Below are 10,433 nucleotides of genomic sequence, written 5' to 3'. Positions count from 1 at the left end.
TTAGTCATTGTCATGCAGGATGGTGGCAGCCAGCAACTCCAGACATCCCTGGTGACTCAAACACCTCGGCTAAGATGACTGTTAAATGCCCAGACTCTGTCAGACATATATATGGAAAAGTCTTAGAGTCTCAGGTACTGGCCATTAAAAATATTTAACCATTGTCGAATGGCTTTATATCCCAATAAATTCCACATAATTTATCAGTTTAAGAGAGTTGCGATCTTCCATCTGTTGCATGAATTATAGGAATAAGGGAGTGAAATGAGCATTTTTTTGTCTCCCACACCTGAGATAATGCAACTGAGGCAGCATTTCTAAGGTGGAGAGATGACCAAAAATATTCGGAAAAGTCTGTTTCTCAAGCACTGGGAGTCCTTGACAGGGAGAATCCTGAAATGATTAGAATCTTTAGTCTAGGACTTCTTCTGCACTAAGTTGGGAATAGCATGTGTAGTTTCTTGGTGACAAACACAACATTGTTGGGAAATGTTGTTTCCTTGACAGAAAATCTACAGCTGTCCCTCCACATTTGACTTTTGCAGATGTGTGATGGCACATGTGAAAAACTATAGTGTCTGGCTTTACTCAGAAGCTATCTGTATACATTCTGTTAAGATTAAGACTCTTAACAGATCGAGGTATTTTAGGCAAGGTGAAAAGATAATCAAAATGAGTTTACTGAAAACAAGATGAATAAAGGGTTAACTCCACACGGGACTATTGTAAGATAGCTTAAAAACATACATTACTAAAGGATATTTTCCTGGTTGCAGTCATCTCACTGGAGTCTTTGAAAATCTCCTGCCTCTGATGCAAAGCAATAGTTTACAGGCTAGTGCTCATAAGCTCTCTCAATCTTCTTCCTTGTGAAGTTTAAACTGGTCAAAAGCTTCTGTTGTCTCTGAGACTGCTGGTATATGAATACTGGCCGAATGCAGGTGCTAAGGATGCCTGTTTTGGATTGCTTGGGCCTAAGATTACCAGACAATGCCCATGCCTTTGGTCACTATAGCTCTGCTGCAGAAAAAGGGAAGAGTCCAGCACAAGGGCTGTGTACAGGCAAATGGAATAAACCAACTAAGGTTGGCCTCTAGGGAGGTTTTATGCTGCACCCAAAAACTAATACAAAGGAATGTATCTACTATTGGAAAAACCTATAAACAGTGGGAACTAAAGCAGAGAAGTGGAAAAGGCAGAGCCAAGACTTCACAAGATGTTATCATTCAATTATTTAATATTTATTTGATTGATGCACTTTCTCTAGAAATCCCTCCGTTTTCCAATGTTACTTGATGGTCAGCTTCCACTGGAGGACCTGGAGGACCTACAGCTTTACTGGAGGACTGAGGGTGCATCCACACTGTAGAATTAATATAGTTTTACACCACTGCTATGGCCCAATGCTATGGAGTGCTTGAGGAGGAAGGGAGGGGAAGGAAAGAAGGAAGGAAGGAAGGAAGGGTTTCACAGTGGAGACATTCTGTCTCTGAGATTTCTATATATCCCTTCAAATTCCTATCCAGCTGTTCTCTTGAACAGTTCCTCTACCAAATGGGTACCATGATGTTTATAAGATGCTCCGTATCGGCAAACAGCAAAGCAGAACAATTTGCACTACATAGAGGAAACCTGGGAGGAATTTCTAAAAAGTTGGTAATGCAGCTGTTTCTGCATGTGTCTGATAGAGTGTGAACTTCAAACTTTCCCTATGTACAATAGCAGCAGACTCCCTGTGTTGTGTGTGCGGACTATCTCTCTGCTCAGCACACAAGCCACCTGCTGTTTCATAAAGGAGGGGGGGAAGTGGGCAAATTGCCACAAAAAAACTGGGGGTATTTCCGACAACATCAGCAGAAGCAACAGCTGCCCTAGAGAAGCACAAAGAAAACCAGAGTATACCAATTACCCATCAGCACCTGCTTTGATTGTCAAAGATGGATTCTACAGTTTGTGCTCTAAAGAGGAAGGGAAACATTAATTGTTTGTGCAATTGGGATGTGCAAATGCTCAGAGTTTGAGCAAAGTTACTTTCCTGAATTCCCCCAAGCATGGCAGAGGCAAAAGGTTATTTCAAGAGCTGCAAAAGAAACTAGGGGAATAATCTTTTGAATTCTAGCTCAGCCATTTTGAACACAAATTAAAGCTTTCAAAGGCTGACAATGTGGTATTTCTTTTTTATTTTGCTTTTTGGCACCGACATTTCCCTCACTCTATCTTTGGACAAATGACAGGAGAATTAAACATTGTACTCCAGTATAAACACATAGGAATACCCCATGTGTAGTTCATTTGCAGCTGGGGCCTCTGTCAGGCAACAAGAACTTTCATAGGATTTCAGGCAAGTACATGACTTTAAATAAGATCCCCAGATATATTTTACTTCTCTTCTGTTTCCTCTATACGCTTTGCTACAAATAAAAAAACATGTGCAAGAGATATATCCAGGAGACTAGTTGCAAGGGGATACTGTTTAGAATTTGTCATGGAAAATCAAATATTCAGCTCCATGTATCCCATATGGTAGAACTCATTTGTGGAAATTTTCTTGTCCTTTTGATGCTGTTCATTTTTTAGACTCCATCCTGTGACTTCTAGATTGGTGAAACCCTTAGGCTTCTCTGTCAGATTGTTCGGGAGCTGTGGTTCAGGGCTTATCCCAGATTATCTGGCAGTGTAGTCCAGTTCAAAGCAAATAATCTGGGATCAGATCCTGGGTTATAGGGCAGTGTAGATCCTACCTGTGACTCTCAAGCTGCTAAGGACCTCACTGAACGACACATCCTAGGATTCCTTTCAAAGGAAGGAAGACAGATAGAGTGAAGTCAAGTTGCCATCAATGTGTAGGCTGCAATTAAGGACTGTGCAGTGAACTGCTGAGCTATAATGCAATGCAGTGTATGATAAATAACACTATTCTTCAGAATTGCACAATAGTTTTTTGTTTCGGAGAGAAGAAGAGGGAAGAAGATGGTATTCTTCTAGTTATATACATAAATGTTGCACTACTCACAAAGAGGTTTTTTTTAATGCAGAGTAATTATATCTAGCTAAAGGCAGAATAAGTGACAGATGAATTAATTGGATTGCACAATGACCTTGCACAGCACTCATTGATTCGCATTTGTTGCACTACTTTAGTATTCAGTATAGTGGGAGCCAGTGTGATATAGTGTTTTAAACATTGGATTACAACTCTAGAGATCAGAGTTCAAATCTCCACCCAAATATGGTAACCTACTGTGGGAACTTGGGCAAGACATATACTCTCAGCCCTAGAAAACCCCTAGAAATTACTTGAAGGCATACAGCAGCAGCAGTAACAAAAACACAGGGACTGTGTAATGTGCCTCCACAATACCCACAAAATCTATTGGGATAATTGCAGTTCAGATATCCCCACCTATTCTTCATCAAGCTGCTTCTTCCTTTTCTCTGTATTTCTCCTGTTTGTTTCCTTTGCTCCTAGGGTCCTTCCTATCTGAATCCACACTGCCATATATTCCAGTTCAAAGCAGAAAATGTGGGATTTTATTCAGCTGTGTGGAAGGGGCCTCAGATGATAGGATGTGATTCAGTGGAAAAGATGCTTATGATTGACAAAATAGAAGATCGTAGGAAAAAAAGGGAGGGCCATATTACGAGTGGATTGACAACCAAAAAAGCCTCAGCTCTGGGTTTGCAAGACCTAAGGAAGACTTTTGATGACCAGGACTCTTGAAAGTCTCTTTTTGTAGGATGGTCATAGTCAACTTGATTATAAACAAGAAGCAAGCAACATTATCTAGGACTAGCATTCAATTGACAATCCAGTAAGCAGTGATCCAGATCTTTCACTTGAACTGCACCGCACACCAAAGTATATTTCCTGTTGTGATCACTTAGAATCTTTCTTGTTGCATCATGGCAACAAAGATAAAGGAGGAACAGAAAAGCAATAGATGTTTACTAGGACTGTGTGATTGATGAAAAAAACGTTTCAAAACTCATTACAAAATTAGGGAGCACTGGCATTTTGTTCCTACAGTATTTAGAGTATTGTTAAGGAAAATTTCTATAATGAGAGTAACAAAATTTCTTTACTTTTCTTTATAGTAATTCAGGGGCTTCTTTCGGCCTCATTTTTACAGCTATTGGGGTGAAGCTTGCTACAATGGTAGAACACCTTTACCACCATTAGTCCACCAAGTTTCAGAATGTTTCACTTATCCACAGAGTTTTGAGGAAGTTTTTATAAACAACATTTTAAAAAAACTACAAGAGCTATCTCCTTAAATTTTGTATACAATGACACAAGATAACAGGGGATTATTCCCTCTAACATTCAGAAATATTCATATATTTACTAATTTTAGGGAATTTTTAAAACATTTTGACAAAAACGTTTTTTTAAAAGAACAAAAAACCACAACAGCTATCTCATTGAATGTCTCTCATATTAATCAACAGAACTTCCACTTATGGATTTCTTCCCAGTCCAGTACAGAGGACTGGGAAGAACTATCCTCCTCTTTGCAGATATAACAATTTACTGTAACCCTGGCTGGCTGCTTCTATGGAGAAACAAATCTCTCCCCATCCTAATTGGAGTTTTCTGATGCTGAGCAGAATCCTGGGAAATGTAGTTTAGGTCTGGGTCTTTTGACTTCTCTGGCATAGGGCTCCTCGCCTTCCCAAACTACATTTCTCAGAATTCTGTGCTTTCTCAGTCTCTTTCCCAGTGAACTCTGCTTTCTCCCTTCTGCTTCCCTTTCCTAATGGTGAAATGCCATTAATTTAGAAAGGAATGGCAACCTTTTTGGCTTTTCTTTTCTTTCTTGTGCTGAAAATGAAACTGATTTTGGGAGGCTTCCAAGGTTTACAAAATTTAAATGAAAAAGTATTGGGTATGTTTTTATTCTTATGTTTTTGGTGCGGGTCATGCCCACGTGTTAGACACCATGTTGTAAGTACGATTTTAATTAATTTGATCCAACTTGTGAGGCCTAATGAAAAATTTGCAGAGCTCTAATGTATAAATAAAACCAGACCTTTAAAAAATTACTTTTTCCACCGTCAAAAGAATGGAGGGAGGTAAAAAGAAGTCTTGCGGCATGTTTAAGAATAATTTTATTTCATGAACTTTCACAGACTGCAGTGCACTTCTTTGGAGGTAAGCATTTGGGGATTCTGGGAGTCTCCCTCCAAAAAGTATCCCCCTCCCCCAAACATTGCTGAGAACCTCATTTTTTCATACAAACAGCAGCTGCTTCTTAGCAAACAGCTGCAAAAACTCAAAACTCCATTCTCCGACCAAATATAAGCAGCCCTTTTGCCGTACATATCCATATAGTCAGAAAACTGATTTCAGCTGCTAACTAAAATAAGACTTGCATTTCAAGTTAACTCATTATAAGAATGGAAAGAATCTTCATTTATCTGCATTTCAAGGTAACACATTATATTATATTATTTACTTTTATCCCACTTTTCTCCCATGAATGGGACTCAAAGCAGTGAACTATAGCAATGGAAGGATCCTTCATTGACTGTGAAAAGGGATTCCAAGTTTTAAAAAATAACTCGGTTGTGAAGAATAGTCTTGAAGATATTAAGTTATGTCTCTTCTTCCCTGTTGAGAAAACGATTGATGTGCATGGTCATGAAGTTGCACACCTGTAGAAGTGTAGTGGGTATATATATATATATATATATATATATATATATATATATATATGCATACATACATACATACATACATACATACACACACACACCCTTCTGCCACTGTATATGCATCAAAATGTTTTGAAATACCAGGTAGGAAACATGGGGATATTTTCAACGTGGTTTTGGGCCTTCTTGGGCCAGTTTAGTTCCCAGAACAAGCCTTTTTTATCAACTAGAAGTGAGCAGAAGATACATCAGTTTTAAAAAGGCCTGTCCTAAACTTAAATTGTAGATATCCATATGTATTGTAACACCTGATGGGATGTGAGCCAATATCTTCCATACAAAGAAAATGTGTGTATACAAACATATGCATTTCAATATGTATCTATACAGAAATACATTTTAATGTGCATTCATAGTATTTTTACGATGTTTATGTGTTTTAATTATTCTGTAACGCACATTGAGCCACAAGGAGAGGCCGGTAAGAAATACAATTTCTTCTTCTTCTTCTTAGTATTATTATTATTATTATTATTATTATTATTATTATTATTATTAGCTGGAAATATGTGGAACCACATAATACCCAGAAAATATTGGGATTTAAGAATATTGGAAGAATAAAGCACAGACTTTCTTTTTCTTCCTGCTGCAGGGAAAAATATTACAAAAATATTCACCATCAACATTGTATTGGAAGTCAAAATAATAAACTAGACGTCATTTAGCATATACCAGATTTGTCAAGGAGAAAAGCTCAGCCCTTTTAAAGTCTTTTTTTTTCTCTCCTGAGCCTCGGTTTCTGGAGAAACTGACAACATTTCTTGGTGCCAAATCTCTTTTGTCCATTTTTGAGTGCTATTCACATTTTCAGATTTAGAAATTTGAAAGAAGACTCATGCTCGCTATTCTTTGTTACTTCTCTCCTCCTCAATTTGATCTAGGAATAAAACTACTTGGCTATAGGAAGGGGGAAAATCTAGATATGTCAGGGAAATCACACAACTAAACGCTCCAGCCGCTTGCAAAGTTTGCTTCCCTGGTATGTATTTTGTTCTGCTATCGGATTCCATTACGAGCCACATAGATCCTTGCTTTTCTTGTCAATTCAAGAGAAAGCCGAAAGCTTTAGGGCCTGCTGATCTTTCCAAAGCCTCATTTCTTGCTCTCTGAGCCATTCAAGTCTCTTCATTTCATTTCAGTGGAAACTTTAGTGGACCCTGGGCCTATTATAGCTCTGCTGTTCTTCTCTGGATCTTATTTCCAGGTCTCAAGAGAACTGGGTTTGATAGCCTTGTCTGATTACAGCACCTTTCACAGCTTTAAAGAATTTGCAAGGGAGGAAGGAGAACAGATGCGGTTCTAGCAAAGGATTTGCATGCCACCATGCTCTCCATATTAGATGCACCTGTGGGAATCTTCAGAGTCCCCTTTTTTTGACAGGTATGTGCTGATCTGGGAAATGTCTGGAAGCCATAACTCAGTCTGGCCCATCTATATAGTAATGTCGGGGGGAGCAAATGGTTTTCATCCCAAGATTCTCCAATGCAACATCATTGTAATAGTGTCCGATTGAATAGTATTTGATGCAGGACCACGGTACTTGTTTCCTGCACCGAGACACCATTTCCTAGGTAGAAAATAATCTCTCTGCATAAAAAGTGGGTTTTTAATTATTATTATTATTATTATTATTATTGTTATTATTATTATTTCTTACCAAACTTTCCTCATGGTTCAATACATGTTTTGTGCCATTATTCTTACCAACAGAGTTTTTTGAGAACCTGGAATCCTTTTTCTTAACCTGATAATAAATACCAATGAACATTGTTATGGTTACATTTTATCTACCAGCTGGATGGGAGCTTAAATCAGTTTTCTAACTATTTGGATGTGTACAGCAAGAGCTGCTTGTGTTTGGAGAATGGAGCTTGACTATTTTCAGCTGTTTAGGAAGGAGCAGCTGCTGTTTGTGGGAAAGAATGCCTTTTTTCAGCAGAATGTGCGGAGGGGATACTTTTGTTTTGGACCACAACTCACAGAATCCCCAATGGCTTTCCTCTAGAGCAGTGCTTCTCAACCTGGGGGTCGGAACCCCAGGGGGAGTCATGAGAGGGGGTGTCAGAGGGGTCGCAAAAGACCATCAGAAAACACAGTATTTTCTGTTGGCCATGGGGGTTCTGTGTGGATTGTTTGGCCCAATTCCATCATTGGTGGGATTCAGAATGCTCTTTGATTGTAGGTGAACTATAAATCCCAGCAACTACAACTCCCAAATGTCAGAGAAATTACAAGTCTGAGTGCTACTTGGTTATCTTGTAGTCCTTGAAAAAGTAAACTGTCTTCAAAATGCAGTCCAAATAAAGTCCAAATAGTTCAAATTGCTGTCCAATTCAAAATATTATCCAAATTATAATGGTTGCTGTCCAGTTCAAAATATTATCCAAATTATAATGCAACAAGGATCCCCGGGTTGAGGTTGCCTTGTTTCGGGGGACTTCCCCTTCTTCAGGATTTCATCTTCTTTGTAAAAGTGGGTGTCTCACCATACATCCATTATTAATGAGACAACGCTGGCCCTACAATTTGGTCTTCGATAGTGAGCCACCAAACTGTAAGGCCAACGTCGTCTCATTAATAACGGATATATTACTTTTTCAAGGACTACGAGATAACCAAGTAGCACTCAGACTAGTAATTTCTTTGTGTGGTTTATATGCAGAGTATTTATATGGTTTATGTTAACATAGTTTTGCTTGGATAACAATTTGCAACTTGTATCTTGGCATTCAGTCAATGTAGCCAGTCCAGCAGAGTTGATGGCATAGCAGCATCACTTCAGTGCTGGTAGCCTCTGCTTCTTCCAGCACACTGACATTTGTCTGCCTGCCTTCCCAAGAAATTGGCAGGATTTTTTGGAGGCAACGCTGATGGAAACATTCCAGGAGTTGCATGTGTCATTTGTAGACAGTCCATGTTTTGCAGGCATATAGTAGGTTGGGAGGACAATAGCTTTATAACAAGCATTTTGGTATCTCTACAGATGTCCCAATCTTCAAACACTCTCGCAGAGCTCAGACGGTGTTGTATTTCAGTATCAATGTTGACTTTTGTGGAGATGTGGCTGCCAAGGTAGCGGAAATGGTCAACATTTTCTAATGTTAAACCATTAAGCTGTATTTCTGGCATTGCAGAGGGATTGGCTGGTGACTGCTGGAAGAGCACTTTGGTTTTCTCGATGTTCAGTGAGAAGCCGGGCTTCTCATATGCACCTCTCTACAATTGTCTGATGAGCTGTTATATGTCCCTATTATTATTGGCACAATTTCACAATTTCAGTATTAAAACAAAAAAGACAAAGATATGTATAAAATAAAAAGAAAACAACCAGTTTGGGACTATAGGGCAGGATGAGAATCCCATCCACTGACATCATTTTAAAGATAGCATGTTGGCATAGAAGTGGAAGTGATCCATTGCACAGTTAGTGATGGAAACATAGTGGGAGCTATTGACATGTTTTACATATCAATAACTAGGGGTAGGAAAATCATGTCAAGAAGCAGAATAGTTAGTAGGATGTGAACAGCATCATGTGATAGGGACCATCACCACATCACCATCATGTGAAAGGGGACTGTCACAATAGGCAGCATGTGAAAGAGGCCATTGCCCAACTACAATGCCATCTTGCCTGCTTCCTGTGATAAAGTCCTTAGTGCATGGCTCCCTTCTTCCTCCCTTATCCTCACAACATCTCTGTGGAATGGATCAAATTGAAAGAGAGCTAACGGCTCAAGTTGACCCAGTGGATCTCCTCACCCAATGGAAGTTAGGATCTGGATCTTCCAAGTCCCATTTTAACAAGTTTCCCAGGAAAAATACATATTAATATATATATTGGGGTTGAGTGTCCATTTTACTGTGCATCCACCTGTGGGGAATTATTTCTGCATTGCCAAGAGCAGCATCCTTCTAAGGAGGTTGTTTTCAGACATGGTGTTTGTGATTGTTTTAAATAACCCAAAATAATTGGATCTCACAAAGGGGAACCCCATCTCTGCTGCTTACTACAGATAGAGGCTGTACCCCTATTGTTTACCAAATGCATCCAGAACATTAGAGTTGGGATGCAGAGGATCAGTTGACACATGGGAAGCTGGCAGAATAGGGGAGGTATCCTTTCTGATTTATTCATCAGCAGCCTGTTCTGTGAGCCCAGTGTTCAGGCTTTCTGTTACACCGACACACTTTGCTGCCCGCTATTACACGATTTTGTTTTCAGATTGTATGAGATAAGGTTACTTCATTATTAATATATGCGCAGCCGTGCACATTTATACATATGCATAAATGTTGTATCTGTGCAGGCACACACAGCCTCTGGAAGTGTTAATAGTTAAGATAAACTAAGTCCATTATCACTGGAAATGACTATTTCTATGACCCTATTTGCAATAAAACCAGATTCAATGATATGAGAAAATTGCTAGTTTTTGGAATAATTGAACCAGGCTATATGAACCCACACAAAGGCATCATTTACAAAGTAGTTTCCTTGTCTCAAGTATTTATTCCTGCAGAAGGAAATGCTGGGGATGAGGAGTTCATACTGTTTATGCTGCTTTCCTATGTGCATTTTTAAAAAATATTGCATAATGTTTCTTGCTAGATTCCTTACAATTGGAAAGCAGAAGAGCGGATGGTGCACTTCAGTGTATTTACAGTCTTTTTGGACAGATGTGGAATTATTCATAAATAAAAAGACTGGCCAT

The sequence above is a fragment of the Anolis sagrei genome, chromosome 1 (genome assembly GCF_037176765.1).
Source record: "Anolis sagrei isolate rAnoSag1 chromosome 1, rAnoSag1.mat, whole genome shotgun sequence".
In the NCBI taxonomy this organism is placed as follows: Eukaryota; Metazoa; Chordata; class Lepidosauria; order Squamata; family Dactyloidae; genus Anolis; species Anolis sagrei.
This window is presented reverse-complemented; position numbering follows the sequence as displayed.